At 39.4% G+C, this 19,810-nt stretch overlaps 1 protein-coding gene across 1 annotated transcript in view; it reads right to left on the bottom strand.

Moving 5' to 3' along the window:
- Positions 1 to 12,424: 12,424 nt before the first annotated feature.
- Positions 12,425 to 19,810, bottom strand: part of LOC110213904 (uncharacterized) — a 42,493-nt gene continuing 35,107 nt past the window's right edge. Inside the window, exon 3 of the transcript XR_002326154.2 lies at positions 12,425 to 14,310. The gene's annotated coding sequence lies outside the window, so the exon portion shown is untranslated. The remainder of the gene's footprint in view (positions 14,311 to 19,810) is intronic.

Here is a 19,810-nt window from a genome sequence, read left to right as displayed (position 1 = left end):
TGCCAGTATTTAAGGCTTTGCTGTCTAACTTCCTTAGACTTAAAAGCTACTGGGTAAGCTAATAAAATCACTCACCTAATAAGACCTAATAAAATATCACTTGCGCACCTTCATTTCAGGATGTTCACAACTTTCTGTGAATTTAAAAAGCACCCACACATGCACCCATGTTCTCAAAGGCTTTCCTCTCAACAATCATTTTTGGGAGAGTAACCCAGCATCCCACTTGCTGGAAAGAGGTAATCCCCTTTTGTCCCTCATGTTCATCTTGATTGCATTAAGTCCAACACACTGGAACTAACTTTTTCCAGTTTCCTCTGGGAGTCAATTTCACATTGATCTGATGGAACGCTCATGGGTTGTGCTGGGTTGTTTGATTTCATAATTTTTGGAATGGCAAGAGTGGGCAGAGAGACAGACTGTAAAGCAAACCATTGGGGTTCATCTTCAAGGATCAATCAGGTTTTCCTGGGGTTCTTTTGTGCCTTTTGGTCAACAAACCACAGGGGAGCCGACCAGGAAGAAGTTAATAAAAAGAGTAATGACATTCAGAGATGGCTCCCTCCTTCCACTCCAGTGAGCCTTGTCCCTGGAAAAAAAATGGCATCTTCTATCCCCCAAACAACTGCCACTTTTTCTTGATTTGCTGATCGCCTGTAACGAATGTGACGAATGATGTTGAATAGCTGAAGGGGGCATAGACTATTAGGGTGAAATTCTCCTCTCAGATTGATTCAGATATTCAGCGCTCCCAGCCAGCTTTCCCATCTATCACTGGATGGGAGAACAGAGATTGCATTCTATATCTCTGAGAGACCCAGTGTCTAATGGCCCTAATGGCCATGGTACAGCCCTTACTAAGATTCAAATCCATCCTAAAAACAAAAACACACCTTGGTGAAAGAGCAGATCATCGCCGATTACTGGGCTTAGCTCAGCTCCATGACCCGGGAGGGAATCATTTTCCTACTTGTGTGAGGCTGGCGAATGAGAAATGAATTGTGAAATGAAACCTCCTGTTCCCAGATAAAGCCCTACACTCCAGTGTCTTCTCTTACTGCTGAAACATCACCTTGGAAAGTTGCTCCTTCCCCAATAATAGCAAAAAATAACTAATTTCTTTCACTTACAGGAAAAAGTCTTTAATTTGTTTTAATGTTTTTGCTGATTTGGGGAAACAGTGGCTGCATTTGCAGTGGCTGGGGTACATGAGGCTGATTCAGAATGAAAAGTGGAAAATTCAGTCAATGGTCCAAAACACTGGCTGCTCGACTCCTAGGTGCTAGAATAGTTGGAAAAAGACAGATGACTGATTCACTAACATACTGAATTGTTTGCTTTTCATCATCCAGCTCAGCCTGATGTAAGCACAGCCCAAGACAAACATTTGAAGTATCTCTAGTGAAGAGGATTAAGTCAGAAATGATCACTTCTTGGCATAGGAGGGGCAGTAGGAGCTAGGATTCTCAGAAGGGTCTCTGAAAGTTGCAATATTATTTTGAAAAGGGGCTGGTGATTAGAAGGTCTGAAATAGCCCCAGAAAGCAGCATCCTTTATGGTCCACAACATGCCTCTGGCTCCTGGATTACACTTTCCTTTTTTTAATATTTTGTTTTAAATGTTTATTGAGACCTTTTATTTTCACATTAGCCATTTTTAGATGTCTCCTCCCAACTATTTTGTAAATGTTTATATTTTGAATCCTGGTTCCCCAGAGCTTTCAGAAATTGCTTGATCTAATGTCACTGATTGCATTGTTCCCAACCCCATTATTGAAACCCCCTGTGTATCAAAGAAAAACAGTTAAACAAAAAGAAACAGCACAGAGGCTTTATCTGAAAGTGTCTATAACATTTTGCACCCATAGTTCCCCACCTCTCTGAGGAAAAGGTGGGGCTAAGATGGGTCATTACAATTACACAGCTTTTGCTTGCCTTTCAGTATGGTTATTGTTAACATTGTTGTAATCATTGTGTAAATTGTTTTCTTGTTTCTCACTATCAGTTCTTACAAGTGTTCCCAGGTTTCTCTGAATTCCATATATTTTTCTCATCTGATAACACTAATATTTCCTTATATTTCTATGCCCCAGTTTGTTTGGACATTCTCCAATCAGTGGGCACCCACTTTGTTTCCAGTTTTTTGCTATCACACACAAAAAGAGAGGTTATAGCTAGTTTGGTTATGTATGGGATTTGATCCCTTCTTTACACAAGATTTGGAATTGGGTGTTGCCACCAGATTGACGGGGATGGAATTCCTCCAGCTGCAAGAATGTAGGGGACTCCATGTCTCCTCCTCTGTCAGCCCTTTATCCTGGACTCTCTGTATCCAGGCTGGCCCATTAGCAAACTGGGCTTGGGCTTTTGTCATCCTTTCGACTTGCCTCTCATTCAGGGGCTGGCTTTGTTCTCCCTTTCATTGCCTTGCTCTGGCTTTGATCTTTTCAATTCTGTCTGGTCCTTCCCACTACTCCCTCCCTTTCTTTAGCCTCTCTCTCCCGCCTTCCCATGTTTCTTACCGTGATCACACATTCAATCTACCTCTCTGCTGACCTTCATGTTTCGGCAAGTTTGCCCAGGGCCTCCCTCCCTTCTCTGGAATCAGCCTTTCCTTGCTGAAGGAAGGGCCAGAAGCCAAATAAGAGCCTTTGGGGAGGGATAATAAGGGCACGCTTATACTGGGCTCTGCTTTTCTGAGTCTGCCTGCAGAGTATTTGGTGAGCTACTCAAATATTCAGTTCTCTGTTTGCCTGGCACTCTTGGGAGTGGAAGGCCTTGAATGCTAATGCCATGGGGACATAGTCTGGCTGGGTAGACTTGGATAAATTAGCTAAGCTTAATCATGGGGCTTTCTCTGCTGTAATGGGGCTTGTAGAGAGCAGAGGCTTGAAAAATCTTGCATTATTGTGAAATGTCTTTCATCTTCTCAGCCTAGTCAGGGATTGGGTTTTCAGGTTTCTGGTTTTTATTTTATTTTATTTTATTTAGTTAGTTAGAAATGAGAGCTCACAAAGAGAAATCACTCTAGGGCTGAGGTTCTTGATGTGTGTGTATGTGTGTGTATGTGTGCGTGTGTGTGTGTGTGTGTGTGTGTGTGTGTGTGTGTGTGTGTGTGAGAGAGAGAGAGAGAGAGAGAGAGAGAGAGACAGAGACAGAGAGACAGAGAGAGATAGAGAGAGAGACAGAGAGATCTTCTGTTGAAGCTTTTGGACCTCTTCTTAAAATAATGTTTTAAAATAATGGAAGAAAATAATAAAATGTAGTTAGAGGTTAGTGAAAATAAAAATGTTTACTTTTTCCCATCCAAGGTCACAAACCCTTTGAAATCCATCCATGGATTCCCAGGTTAAGAATCCCAACTCTAAGTTTTGTTTCCATTTTTGGATACTGTCTTTTTTTTTTCTTCTTTGCAATTTCAATAAGCGAAAAGTACTCCTTGCTGACTTAAAGTACAGTGCCTGGTGCATAGTAGGTGCTTAATAAATGTTAACTGACTGACTTCTGCAAAAGCTTCCATCTCTTTAATACTAGTGTTCTCCAGTGTGGTGGTAATAAGTCTGTGGTTTGTGGAACACCTTGATCTCAGAAGACTTAGCATAGTAATACAAGCAGTCATAAGCTAGGTAACGTTACACAGACCATCATCAGCATCTTTTCCCACCAATAGCACTACTCCACTAAAACCAAGCTGTGCACTAGAGAGATAGCACCTCTGTGATGGAAGAGACCCTGAAGGCTGCTATCTTATCCAACTCATACTTGAAGAAAAGTCTTCTCTACAGCATCCCCAACCAGTGGTCATGCAACCTTTTCTTAAAGGTTTCTAGGAAAGAAGAAGCCACTACCTTCCAGGCAGCCCATTCTACTTTTAGACAACTAATTAAGTAATAGATATTCCCCCTCCAAATCATATCAGACATTAATTAGCCTCTCTGCAACTTCAACTCATTGCTTTTGGTTCTGCCTTTTCAGGTTAAACAGGCAAGACTAGTCCTTCCTAAATGATGGTCTTTGAAATGCTTGAAGACAGCTATCTTTTCTTCTCCAGTTTAAACATCTCCATTTCCTTCAGCTGATCCTCATGTAACATGAACTTGAGACCCTTGACTATCTTGGTTGCCTTCCTTACTAATGTCTCATCTTGATGATTCCATTCTAGCCCCAAATAAAATGAAGTGAAACCTAGTGCTCAGTTTGTGTCTCGTGATTACAGTAGCATAGGGAGCACTTGTGGTGTTGTTCTGTTGACTCTCATCTAGAGGCTTAATCACGGGAGTTCCCTGATCACAGAGCTTAGCAGGCAATAAGACATCTTCATAAAGAGCATGCTCCCCTCTCCCTCTTTCCCCTTTTATATATTTTTTTTCTGGATAAATACAGCTCATGCAACAGGTGGTGTGAGTAGGGAATTAGGTGGTGAGGAGCCATTAATGACTGCCTTGCAGTAGAAACACATGGCAAACTACATATATTCATCCATGTGGGCCTGGAAGGGAGTTCCCAGACAATGCTACTCAAATTCTGGTTCCTTATTTAGAGGAAGGGGAATTTCATGGAAAGGTCTACTCTTGGTCATTGTCTTCTTTGTTACTGTTCAGTTGTTTTTCAGTCATGTCTGACTCCTCACGCCCCAGTTTGGGGTTGACAGAGAGAGGGGGAGAGAGAAAACAAACCATTAACCATTAAGTGTCTGGATAGTTGACAGACCCCCCCCCAACTATTCTAGTATTCTTCCGTGCTAAGTTTATGATGCTTCCTTAATTCATCATCCATTTATTCCTTCTAAGTGTTTTGTATTTCTACTATAATCTCCCTCCTGATTCTCTTCTCACTGAGCATCACTCCAATATTTCCATATTTGGTTTATGGATTTCCTCACATGAGTATATGTTCTTAATGTACAATGCTATTCCATTTCCTCTTTGATATGTTCCTTATGAATAACATGAATGTTTTCCTAGCCATAATCTAATCATCAGTCCCATTTCATTGAATCTCATTGATATCTGGGAATGATAACTCATATTCTTGCCTTGATTAGTTGCTATTCTTATTTACCAGTGTATCTTCATTTATTAATGTATTTGTTTATTTTTGCCTTACTTGTTTTACTACCCTTATTTGCTGTTTATTCATATTTATTTGTTTGTAAATATTTGAGACCATGGATGTTAATTTCTAAGAAGAGGAACCACATATGTTTCCTCTGAATTTCTAGGTTCCACCCCCCACCTCCAAACTGATATTCTTTTCCCATATATTTATAATACCCGCTATTCTCTAAGGAATCTTGGCAGATTTATGTAAAATTTCCACAAATATTCTTTGGCAAGAATATTTGATGGAATGTAAGCTCCCTGAAGACAAGCATCATGTAAACATAAAGTCCAGTGTCAGTGATTTCCTTTGTAAAATGGAATTTCCATTTCCATAACAGTTGAAAAACAAAGGGAATTGTCTCCAAAAAACCCCCCATCACTGTGAAATACTTTAAATTTATTAAATTAAACTTATACAGGAATAAATATTCTATATCCTTTCTTCCTTTCTTATATCAAGCAACTAATTTCCTGAATAATAAGATGTGAACCTAATCTTCCTCTAGCTTGGTTGGGGCTGGAATTTTGTCAGCAGGGCTTCTGCTCCACTAAGACATATTGTAACAGCTCCTTGCCTTCCCATCCTGCGTAACTCTTTTCACAGATCTTCGACAGAGAATTCACGCAGTGCACAGGCAGACTTTCTCTGGCTCTCTTAAGGTGCTGGGATATCTTTTGATAACATTACTAGACTGGAAGATCAATGGAATGGCATAGACAAAATATGCTTGGATTTTAGCAAGTCACTTGACAGTTTCTCATGCTGTCCTTGTGGACGAAAGCTAGAGAAGTATGGGCTGTATGATAGTATAGATGGTAGGTTTGGATCTGGTTGACGGATTGGACAAAAAGAGTCATTATTAATGGAGCAACATCAGCCTGGAGGAAGGTCTCTGGTAGAAAGCAATAGAGATGTGTGGTTGGCCCTATGCTAACAATTTATTTTAATGACTTAGATATTTTACACAGTTTCATATGACTTAGGGATTTGATGATGATGTGATTTAAGTCTTAACCTGACACGTTTGATTATAGATTCAGGAATTAAATCAATCTTGAAAATTTAGAATGTCTAGCCAAACCCAATAAGATGAAATATAATAAAAATTAATTTCCATAGGGTTAAAAAAAAAAGCCAAAACAACTCAGAAATAGAAGATCCATGGCAGTAACTAGTTTGTCTTAAAAAAAAAAAGATGTGGAGGTTTCAGGGAACTGTAAGCTTAGTATGAGCCAATCACTCAATCAACAAACATTTATTAACTGCCTGGTACATCTTAAGTCCTGGACTCACCGCTGAGACATGGCAGCCAACAAAAGCTAACACGATCTCAGAATACATTAAGAAAAGTGTGATGTTCCAAAGGAGAGTGGTGAAGATTCTGCTGTGCGGCCCTGGGCAGACCCTTTGGAGTATTGTACTCAGCTTATAGCACCATATTTGAAAGAAGACATTGATGAGCTGGAGTGTGTCCAAAAGAGAGTAACCAGAAGGGTGAGAGGGCTAGAGAGAACATTACTAAGGGAACTAAGAAAGTTTAGCTTGGAAAAGAGAAGATTTCAGGAAGATTTGAAAACTATGTTCAAATATTTGAAAAGCTAAAAACAAACAAACAAATAAATGAATAAGGAATAAGTAAAATAAATAAATATTTTTAAAAGGGGGGGAGGTGCAGCTAGGTGTCAGGGTGGATAGAGCATCAGTCCTAGAGCCAGGAGAATTTGAGTTCAAATCCAGTCTCAGACACTTACTAGCTGGGCAAGTCACTTAACCTCAATTGCCTCAAAAAAAGAAAAGAAAAGAAAATCTGCCATGTGGATGAGGTTTGGATCCAGGTCTTTCTGATTCTAGGTCCAGGGTTTTATTATCCATTGTGTTACCTAGCTACTTTTGCTTGGCACTAGAGTGTAGAACTAGGATTAATGGATGAAAATTGCAGAGGCAGATTTAAGCTTCAATTCAAACTAGATAACCAATTTTCAGGAATATTTTAGAAGATATTATTGTTCAGATATGGTTTGGGCCCAATGGTCACTAATGCCTTTTCTGACTCTGATTCAGTGTGTGCTAATGTCACACTTGGTTAGCTAATTTTGAGTCCTCATTACGTGACAAGATCATGTCTTCTGAGTTACCTCTAGCTTGCACGTCACCATTAAGAATGTTCTATGATCCATTTAAGCCCACCATATGTCTTTCTGTTGCTCTGTGGATTAGTTGTCATTTTAATTCTTCCAGGATCATTGGTGTTCCATGGTTCATAGTAATAGCACTCCATTGAGAACAAGTGTACCCAATGTACCCAGATGAAACAGGCACTCACCACTCAATACAGAGCTGATGATCTCAGAGTACAGATAGAGGTGTTCTGGTTGTTTTGATTTGGCTAATACGGAGATTTGTTTTGCTCGACTATACATATTTAGCTTTTCTTGCTTTCTCAATGGTGTATGGAGAGAGAAACGTGAGAGAGACAATTTGGAACTGACAATAAAATAAAAACTTTTGAAAGAGTATAAGGGTACTTTGGAAAGACAATTCCTGAGAAAGAAGAATGACATTAATGTCCACAATTTCTGAGTTTCAAGTGCCCTGACCACATATGTTCCCCACACTTGTGCCTCATTTCCTATGTTACATTAAATGTGTTCCCTCTCTCACCCTTAGACACTGTGCGTTGGTGGAAAAATACCCTCCAGACTTAGGCCAGGTAGGTGGAACAGCATTGGACTTGGAGTGAAGAAGACCTGAGTTCAAATCTGCCTGAGATACTCCCTAGCTATGTGACCATAGGCAACTCACAACCTATATCAGCCTCAGTTTCCTTATTTGTAAAATGGAAGTAACAGAAGAAAATATGAAATAAATCTCAAAATGCTGTATAAATGCTAGCCATTATTATGAGTGGAATGATATGTAACTGCTATTCTTGCCTAGTCCTCTGTTTAGTAAATGTTTTGATTAAAATTTGAAAAAAAATCAAGTTGTACCTAGCACAGGGATGATCACCAACCTGACAACTAAGTCTTTACTCTCTCTAAAGGAGAATAAAAAGACCAAGGAGTACTTGCTAAGTTAGGAAAGGATCTGGCATCATTCACCGACTTCATCTTGCAAAAAAGTACCAAGCCCAGAAGGAGGTGAAATAGCCAAGCAGATATGGATTTTCATTATGTCAGTGACATCTGGATACCTTTTTTAGAGTTTGCAAAGACATTTCATGCATATTTCACTTGAACTTCCTTGGCTAAGGATTTTGGATGAGAAACTGGAAGAACTAAAAAATGGTCAAACTACTCAGATCCCAAGCACAATCCAATGCCTTATGATAGCCAAGGGAGAGTAAAAGGTGGAGAAGACATAGTGAAAGTGAATAAAGGGATCATTATGGAATCAGGCTAAGTCCTGCAACTCCTCTCTCTCCTAGTGTGAGCAAAGCTACAATATAATATTCCTATTTCCATAATTCTGTGTTGAGTCTCTTATGGGCATGGAAAAAATGAAACAAGGAAATGGAAACACAATGATTGGCCATTTCAAAAGGCCAGAGTTTATTTTAAATCATGAAATAACTCATTCATAAACATAATGAGAGAGAAGGGAATTTTTAATGAGTCCTTTTATAGTATTTTTAAATTAAATTATGGAATTGACTAAGAAATCAAATCCCCAAGGAGACTCTCTCAGCATCCTTTCAGATTGATAAAGGAGATAAGAAAGTTAACTGGTATTATGTCTAACATCAAGAACTAAGCAAGTCTGGATGCCCAGCTTGCTTTTTCTCCATCTGCCTCCCAGCCCCTTGCCTACCCTGACCATCCAACTTTCTGCATTCTTTGTTTTGTTATTCTTACTCCCTCTTATCTCTTCACTTATTTCTCACAATTCTATCTGCCCTCTTCCTACCTCCTTGCCCCCTTCACCTTTAGATCACAGAACTTAGAATAGAGCTTAGAAATCATCTAATACTTCATTTTACAGCTGAAGAAATTAAGAATGAGAGTTAAATGACTTGCCCAAGGTTCAACAGGTGGTAAGTTTCAAGGCCTAAGTCAGTGTTCTTTCTAAGCTTCCTCTTATGCTCATCACATTGCATTTATCAAGGGACCAGTCGGAACAGCTAGCACTGAGATGCTCTCCACCTCCATCCCTTGAATAACAGCTGGATTCAGTTGCTTGGTAGTGAAAGGAGGTTTTTAATTGACCGCAACCTCCAAGGAGTCAATCGTATGACATAGCAACAAAACCTCCCCAAAATGAATGTGATCTTAGGCAGTATTAAGAAAGCCAAATCCTGGGAATAGGGAGACTCCTTGGTCATTACACACCTGGAATATTCTGGGTACCACAGTTTAAGAAGGACATGGAAGAGCTGGAGAGCAACCTTTGGGAGAAAACCAAGATGGTGAAGGAGCTTAAGTTCATGCCATAGGAGGATGGGTGGAAGGATCTGTTCGTGTTTAGTCTAGAGAGGAGAAGACTTCACAGGGAAATGAGAACTGTCATCAAGAGTTTAAAGGCGTACCACATGAGAGTTCTCACTACAGAACTAGGAGCATTGGGTAGAATTGGTAGAAGCAGATTTAGGCTTAGGGGAGGGAAAACCTGACAATGTAGAAAGAAGCCAGACAGTGTAGGAGAAAGTACTATGTGAGCACTCACTGAGGGCTGGACTTGAAGCCTGCCTGGATTCCTGCCTTGGTGCTTATGTGACCATCAGTGATCACTTAACCCTCTGGGCCTCAGTTTCCTCAAGTTTGAAATGAAGGCAGCTAAACAAAATGGTCTCTGAAGTTCCTTCTGGCCCTAGATCTATGACCCCATGAGTTTATAAGTGACTTGAGGAAACTAAAACTCAATTTCCTCACCTGTGAAATGGATCGTAGGATCATGGATTTAGCGCTACAAGAGAGCCCACAAGCCATCTCCTCATTGTACAGATGAGGAAAGAAAGCATGGAGGGTCTAAGGGACTTGCCCATGGTAACGCAGGCAAAGAAAGAGCAGAGTCCAGACTGCAATGCAGGTCTCTGACTTCATGCAGTTCTTTTTCCCTGCTGTCTTACCCGTGGCTAATCTTTCATAGGATTCTTACAAGGATCAATGAAATCATGTATGAAAGGTGCTATATAAATACCTTTGATGCTCTTGTTATGATGTTGATTATCAATTATAGCTGTGAAAAGTGGAATAGGCTTCCTGGGCGGGGAGGGGGTGTAAGCTCTTCATCCTAGAGGTCTTCAAGCAAAGGCTAGATGACCACATCAAGTATATTTTAGAAGATGTTGTTGTTCAGGGATTGGTTGGAATGGATGACCACCGAGGTCTCTTCTAGCTGTGATGTTCTGGAATTCTGTGGGTATATTTAACTAGAGACTAGCACATCTAAGCCTCCACTAGGCCATGATACCCATCTGATCAATATGACTAAAGAATCCCTCCCAGGCCTTTGAGGAGTGGGGGGAAGAGAGAAGACCAGAAAAAGGGGAACAGGCAGTTATTAAATACTTCCTATGTTCCAGACACTGTGCTAAGCACTGAGATATTATTTCAGTTGATCCTCACAACAACCCTGGGAGATATGTGTTAGTATTATCACCTCCATTTTACAGTTGAGGAAACTGAGCCAGAGAGAGGTTAAGTGATTTGCCCAGGTAACATAACTAGTAAGTGTTTGAGGCCAGATTCAAACTCAGGTTTTCCTGATTTCAATCTCTTTCAAACCAGGAATATCTCTTTTCTCCCAGTATCACTCTTGTCCCATCTATTCCTGGAGAATTGGGGTGCCATAGCCTGACCAAAGGTCTCAGAAACTATCAAATTCCTCGTAACTGTGCAGTGGGTTTCTGGCACCCTGTGAAAGTTACCATTTCTATCTGCTTTCCAGGAGATTATGGCCAGGTGGCCAAGCTAGAGTCCTAAAGGATAAGAGGCCTAGCCTTAAGCACACCATCAAACCCAACTAAAGCCTTTTTTTCCCAGTGGCTTTTTTCTTGATAAGTTTCCTGGATTGTGCCTTTGAAGGTACCTCAGAGCTATCTTCCTATAAATTTGGAGCAAAAGATGAGCTCTTTATGGAAAACTACGACTGTGTGAAATCCCTGAACATGGCATACTTGGAGAAGGAGTGCAACAGCGGAGATGTGGGTCTTATCAGGCACAAGGGAAGATTTCAACTTCATCCATTAACTCATCCCAACCCAGCCCCACTCCTCCCCCAAAAAACAAACAAAGCAACCTATTTCCAGGACAATGGTTGTTCTGAGGGGCTTCTAGCCAATTGCATGCTTCCTCTAGAGAGACAAATTCTCACCATGAAAGATTATTTATCACCTACTAAGTGTGGAGCCAATATAACGCTAAACATTGAGCATGCCATGACAAAAATGAAACAGCCCTTTCCCTCAAGGGTCTTACATCCTATCAAGAGAGCCAACATGTACATTTAGATACAAGGTATTTTTGATGGACCAGCACTGGCAGGTATGGGGATCAAGAAAGGCTTCAGGTAGCACGTGATATTTGAATTAAGCTTTGAAGGACACTAAGGATTCTAAGAGGCAGAGGTAAACAGAACATCCCAGCTCAAAGAGGGCAGAGGTGTTCAAAGGAGAGAACATCACATGTGCAGAAAAGCAAGAAAGACAGTTTGGCTGGACCACCGACTGTTTGGGAGAGAATAATAAGCCTGGAGAGGTAGACAAAAGCCTTAATAATGTAAAGAGCTTTAAATGACAAACAGAAGGCATAGGGCAGTGGTTGTCATTCAGTGATTCATAATGATATTCTCAAGGGTGTCTGCTAAAAATTCTGTAATGGCACCTTAAATAGTAAATAATTAACCGTTTATGTTGCAAATATATTTTCCTTTATGACCATAAGCATTTACAAATTCAAACATATTCAGTATTCAAGATAAAACAAAAAGCATTACTAAGAAACTCAATAATTTTGTGGTTCAAAAATTTTAGAACAGGACTGAATACTTTATGATGTTATATAATTTCTTAATAGAAAATGAACTCTTTGGAGCAGGCTGTTGAGAAATATATCAGTGACCATCAGAAAGTTTTAGAAGTGACTTTCAATGAATATTTTCCTGAAATTTACATTAAATGTAATTGGATTTGCACCCCATTCAATATATATTTTATGTCTCTGCTGTTGAATTGACAGTGATGGAAAACAAAATCTAATCGACATATCAGCGGGGCTACAAACATCATTCCAAAATGACAGCCTTGTAAATATTTAACAAAAAATAAAAATATGGATCTCCATCTCATACAGAGATTATAAAATTCTTTTACCATTTCCACCAAGTATTTGTACAAGCAAGTATTTCACTTTATTCTTGTTTTAAATTAAAGTAGCAAAATAAACTCAATGCAGAATTGGATTCAAGACTGTTTTCTGGTAGCGAGTCAAATATTGCAAACCTCTGTTCAAATAGAAAAATCCAACATTGAAATTCAGTTTACATATTATATTATGTTAAACATCTTTCTAAGTTGTAACTTACGTCATTTAGAATTTTATTTATATTCAACAAAATGTCTAAAAGAAATTTGAAGTCTTGCAGATCATAATAAGCAAATGAGGGCTTGCTGGACCAGTTTTTAAATTCTTACAAACTGTCCCACGTTAAATATTCATGACTATTTTATAATTTAGAGTTTTGTCATTTTAAAATTTAGAGTTTTCATGATGACAGGTAGAATGAAGTTTTATAATGGTGTAATATAAATCGTAATTTGGAGTTAGAGGGGCAAAAGTTTTTATTGTACTTGTAAGCACTTAATGAATAAACCTAAAAGAATCTTAAAAGTAGTATATTAAATTATCCTGGAGTTTCAGAATACTTTTTTTTGTTGTTGTTGAAAAATGAAAGTTTTTTGTTGAAGTTGAAAAACAAAGAACAAAAAAGTTGGGAATAACTGGCATAGGAGATAGAGTGCTGAGCCTAGAGTCATGAAGATCTGAGTTCAAATCTTGCCTCAGACACTTACTGTGTAACCCTGGGCAAATCATTTGACCTCTCTCATCCTGTTTCTTCTTCTGTAAAACGGGGATAATAATTTCACTGAGCTCACAGGGTTATCATGAGGATTGAATCAGGTAATATTGAATGAAAAAGCATTTATTAAGCACTTACTATATGCAAAGAGCTGAAGATACAAATAGAAAAGTAAGCTAGGCTATGCTCTCAAAAAGCTCACATTCTAATGGGGGAGGGGGGAATTGGCAGAGATAGTACTTCAAGCTTTATTAGCCTAAAACTGCACCAAGACTTTTGGGACATCCTGTATAGAAAGTTTTAGATGTGAGTCAAATGGAAAGATCCCATGGCCTTTAGCATGCAGCAGCAAAGTAGATGGTCATGCCTCTTCTTTAATGTCTTTCAGTTCCATTGACAAAATCATGAACCATTTGATAACGCCAAGGATTTGGTGATGAAGACTTTTTTTTCTCCTACATTTTTCAGTGGCTGTAGCTCCTGTATGTTACACTCATGTAGAGAGCTTTATACACTTTAAAATGCTACATAAATGTTAGCTATTATTGTTTGATCCTACTGGTAATTGGGAGCCACTGGAGTTCATTGAGCAAAGGAGTGACATGATCAGCCTTAAACTGAAAGGCCTCATACCACAGAGAGTCCAATTTGTCTCATTTCTAGTGAGTCAGAGGGCATTGTCCGTGCCTTAAGATCGAGGTTCCTATGTTGGCAGCATCTCGAAGGAATGGTTCCAGAAGGAAGGAACTCTGGTACATCAAGAGAAGGTCAGTCAATCCTAGCCCAAAGGATTCTAATGGCATTCCATCACCCCAAGAGTTCCAAGGCCTTGTCGCTTCTGGCTATTTGTGACTATCAACACCAGGTTTGGGGAGCGTCAGTGATGGGATTCAAGTTCTTCCCACCACTTCTTAGTGCACCTGGTCCCTGGCTTCTGTTCTTTGGTCCTTACCTACTTCCTTTGGTCTCAGACCAGTGGCATCATGAGGAAATGAGAGATAGGATCTCAAAGCCACAAATGGGGAGGGTCGGCCAGCAGTCACATCACAGAGCACTAACTGTATCGTCACTGTGAGTACCACAGAGGGCTGCCCAGGTTCCAGAAAAACTTGGGTTAGGTTTTCTCCAGGCTTCTTGCTTCTACCTTGCCTGTATCTATTAAAAAACTGCATTCTGGAAGGTGATCTAACCACTGCAAAACAAACAAAACAAAACAAAACGAAATGAAACAAAGCAAAACAAAAAACCCTCCTACTATAACCCTGACTAATATTCAGCTAGCATTGTTTAAAGATTTGCTCTGCTGAGGAACTCTCTACCACTCAAGGTAGCCCATTTCACTGTTGAACAGTGAAGTAACTCACATTGATTAAAAATCTAGCCTCTATGTAACTGCTGTTTAGGTTTTTATGGCTTAGGATGTGTGTGAATAGCAATTGCTTTCTGTTCTGGCCAGAAACTTTGAGGATTTTCCTCTCCCAGATTGATATTTTGGGGTGATGGTGAATTAAGCCATTTTTTTGTCTCAATTCTTCCCTAGCCCTTAGTCATTGAATAGGTGTTACTTCAGACAAATGGAGACCTAGGAAAGACCTTAGGTTAGAGAAACCGAGGTCACCACCTCCTGCATCCTGGGCCATCACTAGTCATCCTGACTTTCGTCTTGTCACTGGACTTCAGTGACTCTGGAGGAAAAATGAGACAGACGGCTCTCACTGGAAGACTATCCATTCAGTGACTTCAGATGATGTTTTTGTATTAAGCATGTCCGCTGAGGTGGGCCACATGGCAAAGATGCACTTTGGTCCTGGGTGGCCTGGCTTCCTCAAGACTTCTGGATTCAGCAATGTTTAACATTCACAGTTCTAGTAACAGATGAGTTTGGTTAAGGTGTCCTTTGGGAGGTCTCATCTTTGCTGGAAAGGCCAGTCTTGGTCCCTGAGTGGATTCCATTTTGTCAAACCTTTCCATTTCCCTCCCTATATCAAGCCAGAGACTAGCCTGTGAGGAAGAACTGGTTTGTCATCCCAGCTATGCCTGGCGCTATGATCTTGAGAATATTACTTCCCCTTTCTGGGCCTCAGTTTCCTCGTTTGTTAAATGAGATTAGCCTAGCGAGTCTCTAATGTTTCTACCATCGCTCACCTTTTGTGACCTGTGATGGGAAAAGAGAACTGAAACTATAATCGGAGCACTGGAGTTCAAATCCTTACCCTGACCATGGTATGACCCTGGATGGCCTTTGAGGTCCCTTCTGTCTCTAGATCTATGATGCCACAACAGCAGACAAGTCACTTACCCACCTTTGATGGCCTCAGTTTCCTCAACTGTAAAATAAAGGAGTTAGACTAGATGTCCCTTCCAGCTCTAAATATATGATCCTGAGATTTTCTGAACTCTGAGAAGACCTGTTATGTGAGAACTGCTCTCTGCAGTTTCCAGTTGAAGAAACTGAGGGAGACTCAGAAATTAAGATGTTTGCCTAAAGCTAGCACTGGTGTTGGAAGATTGATGTCTGAATTTGGAACTGGCATCCAGTACTCTATACTATGCTATTCTGTGGTTCTAGCCCTACCTTGCCAGTTGCCCAGACACTGAAAGGACACTGAAGAAATAAAAACTTACTCTATTGCTTTTGTATAGGGGTAGAGGAAGGAGGTAATCTTGAAAATAATGTGATTTTCATCACTCTTCGGTTTCACTGCAGCAACTTCTATATTAAAGCTAGGAGCTGGACTATCTGACCTCAGAACCTTTCCAATTCTAGAATTCTGTGAAAGGGAGAAAATATTTAAGCACAAGACACTCGGAACTTCTAACCCAATGGCTCCTCTGAAGGGACCTCACACCACCAAAGACGTGGGCTGATGTTTGGTGCCTTCACAGGTCAGGACTGACACCAGGCAGAGGGGAGGCCCACTGACTCTGAGCACTACCCCAGAACCATGCTAGATGTTCATCACAGACCCTCCACATCCAGCAAAGACTGCATTTATTGAAGAGCATATACCCAGGCACTAGGTTTCCAAACATGATGACTCAAAATATTCTGCAGAAAAGAGGAATTATGATAAACCTTTGCTTATGTCCTCTCCACCAAAGTGGAGGGCCACAGCTTCCTTTTTTTTTTTTAAGTTAACCTTAAGGATTTTGCTTTCACATGCAAAGCTTGAAATAGAAATGATGGGAAAGCAACAAAGTGATTGTTCTATTGACAGAAAAATTGTTAATATAATGAGAGAGATTGTTAATACCAAATGTAATATGGACTGCTATTCCCTTAATGATACTAGTAGTGTCCGAATTTCATTAATGTCTTTACATTCCTATTCTTAAGATATTTACTCTTGATTAGGTTGAGCTGAACCACACCCTAAGCCCCCCATGACCACCCAGAGATTTTACTTTGTAAAAGAATCTAGCTTAAACTGGATCTCAGCTTCTAATGTCCTTACCCTCTTCAGTTGGGATTCATGGCAGGAAGGGCAAAACAGCCATAATGAAGTGGCTTTCCTTGCCTGGGTTTTCAAGGGCCACTGGGATCTCATGACCAGGCTTTGCTACGCCATACAGCCCCCTCCCCCTCTCCTCCTAAAGGTATAAGAAGTTTTTGCATGGGTCTTGGAGTTGGGAAATCTATTGTGCTTTACACTCATAGGACATCCCCCAGGGTGGCAAGTTTGCTACCCTGTCATCTCAATTAAAGATGCTTTATCCCTCAATTCATGGCTTTGATTTATTTTAGTACTTGACACTAAGTCCTTGATAGACTATGCCTTGATTTCCCCTCCTCATCTGATGTGTATTTTATATTTGGGGAGGACAGAATTAAAAGGCTTCAATTAGAAGATTGATAAGAGTCTCTGGCCTAAAAATTTGAATAGGGAAAATCAGCCATAAAGGGATAGTCAAGTGAATATTCAAGTATCGAGGACAAGAGATTGTAACAAAAAAGACAGTGGCAGCCATTTAAATAGATCAATAGAATGCACAGGGAATTTACCAACCACTTAAATTATTTTTTTAAAAACACACATATAGAAGATAGAAGCAAGAGCACATAACAGCATGAAAACAAAAAGTTGTGAGTGCTACAGATGAGAAACAACTAGCTGAGGCTGGTGATAAGAGATATGGTCCCTAAAAATAGTAGGAATGCTGGAATTGATTTATTTATGCTATGTTCAAAGCAAGAGGAAGATCAAGAAAGCAGAGAATTGCTGCTGGGGAATAGATGATTCAGTGATGATAGATGACAGAGAAAATGCGGAAACGTTTGTCTCTTATTTTGTTTGTGTTTTGTCCGACAGAAAGGTCTTAGAACTGGAAAGGCTACAGCAAAAATGCTAAAATATTGAGCAATCAACAAGCAGGTAGGTGACTTGGAGTCAAAAAACCCAGGTTGAATCTTGTCTCAAACACTTCTAGCTATGTGATTCCAGGCAAATCACTTAACCTCTCTCAGCCTCATTTTCCTCATCTGTAAAATATTATTATTATTATTAATAATAATAATAATAACAACAACAACAATGATGATGATGATGATGATGATGATGATGATGATAGTACCTACCTCTCAGGGTTGTTGTGAAGATTAAATTATGTGTGTGTGTGGGTGTGTGTGTGTGTGTGCAAACTATAAAGCACTATGTAAGTGCTAGTTATTTTTAATCACATAAAAACAAAAGCAAAACAGTCCATGCCCTCAAGGAGCTTATATTTTGATGGGGAATCAAACCTCCCTAATGAGTGAGAAGATGGTAATGGGTGCCCTCCATCATAGCAAGTCTTCACTCCGAGACGGACCTCATCCCAGCACATTGAAAGAACTGGTGAAAATGATCTCTGGGCAGCTGTGGTGAAGGAAAGATCTAGAGATCAGCAACTGGCACAATTTTCAAAAGTAAGAGGGTGGTTTCCCCCAACTATTGGTCAGATGGTTTGACTTTGATTTCTGAAAAGATTTTAATATTTTGTTTTTTCCCTAATTACATGTAAAAACAATTTTAACATTTTTTTTAGAATTTGAGTTCCAAATTCTCTCCCTCCCTCCTCACCCCTTGCATTGAGAAGGCAAGCAATTTGACATAGGTTATACATATACAGTCGTGCAAAATGCATTTACATGCAAGTCATTCTGTGAAAGAAAACACAGACCAAAAAGAAAAAATAAAACAACTGTCTTGGATCATTGTATTGTTGAGAATAGCTAAATTATTCATAGTAGATCATCATACAATATTGCTGTTACTGTGTACAATGTTCTCCTGGTTCTGCTCATTTCACTTTGCATCAGTTCAAGTAAGTCTTTTCATGTTTTTCTGAGAGCATCCTGCTCATAATTTTTTAAAGCACAATAGTGCTTTAATATTCTATCACAATCATGTACAACTTGCTTGGCCATCCCCAATTGATGGACATTCCTCAATTTCTAATTCTTTGCCACCACTGAAAAGCTATTATCAATATTTTTGTACACATAGGTCCTTTTCTTATTTGTTTTTTTATCTCTTTGGGATACAGACCTAGTAGTGGTATTGCTTGGTCAAAAGGCATGCACGGTTTTATAGCCCTTTGGGTATAGTTCCAAATTGCTCTCCAGAATGGTTAGATCAGTAAAAAACTTTACCAATAGTACATTAGTATTTTAATTTTCCCACATTCTCTCCAACATTTGTCATTTTCCTTTTCTGTCACATTAGCCAATCTGACAGGTGTGAGGTAGTAGCTCAGAGCTGTTTTAATTTGCATTTCTCTCATCAATAGTTATTTAGACTATAGAAACCTTTGCTTACTTTGTCTGAAAACTGCCTGTTCATATCTTTTCACCATTTATCAATTGAGGAATGGTTCTTGTTTCTATAAATTTGACTAAGTTTTCTGTATGTTTGAGAAATGAAGTCTTTATCAGAGAAACTTACTGTAAAAAATTTTTTTCACAGTAATGATTACCAACTATGTATTTCTCTCCATCCTATTTCTCCCATTTATCCTACTCTCTCTCTCCTTTTACCCTGTCCATTCTCAAAAGTGTTTTGCTTCTGATTTTTACCTCTCCCAGAGTGCCCTCCCTTCTACCAGCTCCCCCCTCCCCTCTTATCTTATCTCCTTCCCTTCCTACTTTTTTATATGGTAAGATGGATTTCTATGCCCAACTGAGTGTGGATATCATTTCCTCTTTGAGCCAGTTCTGAAGAGAGAAAGATTTGTGGCTCCCCATCCCTGCTTCCCCCATTTTCCCCTCCACTGTAAAATCTCTTTCAGGTCTCTTTTATGTCAGATAATTTATCCCATTCTACCTCTCCTTTCCCCTTCTCCAAGTGTATTCTTCTTTCTCATCCCTTAATATTTTTTTAGATAATCATATCATCGCATTCAACTCACACCTCTACTTTATGTCTATGTGTATTTTTAATTGCCCTAACAATGTGAAAGTTTTTAGGAGTTATAAATATCATTTCTCATTGTAGGAATATAAACATTTAACCTTACTGAATCCTTATGATTTCTCTTTCCTGTCTATTTTTCATGCTTCTTTTGCATCTTGTATTTGAAAGTCAAATTTCCTATTCAGCTTGGGTCTATTTCATTGAATGTCTATCTTTCCTCCTGATGGATTATATTCAGTTTTGCTGAGTAGGTAATTCTTGATTGTAATCCTATATCTTTTGCACTCTGGAATACCATAT

This window comes from Phascolarctos cinereus, unplaced genomic scaffold, assembly GCF_003287225.1.
Source record: "Phascolarctos cinereus isolate Bilbo 61053 unplaced genomic scaffold, phaCin_HiC Scaffold_3;HRSCAF=262, whole genome shotgun sequence".
Lineage (NCBI taxonomy): Eukaryota > Metazoa > Chordata > Mammalia > Diprotodontia > Phascolarctidae > Phascolarctos > Phascolarctos cinereus.
This window is presented reverse-complemented; position numbering and strand designations above follow the sequence as displayed.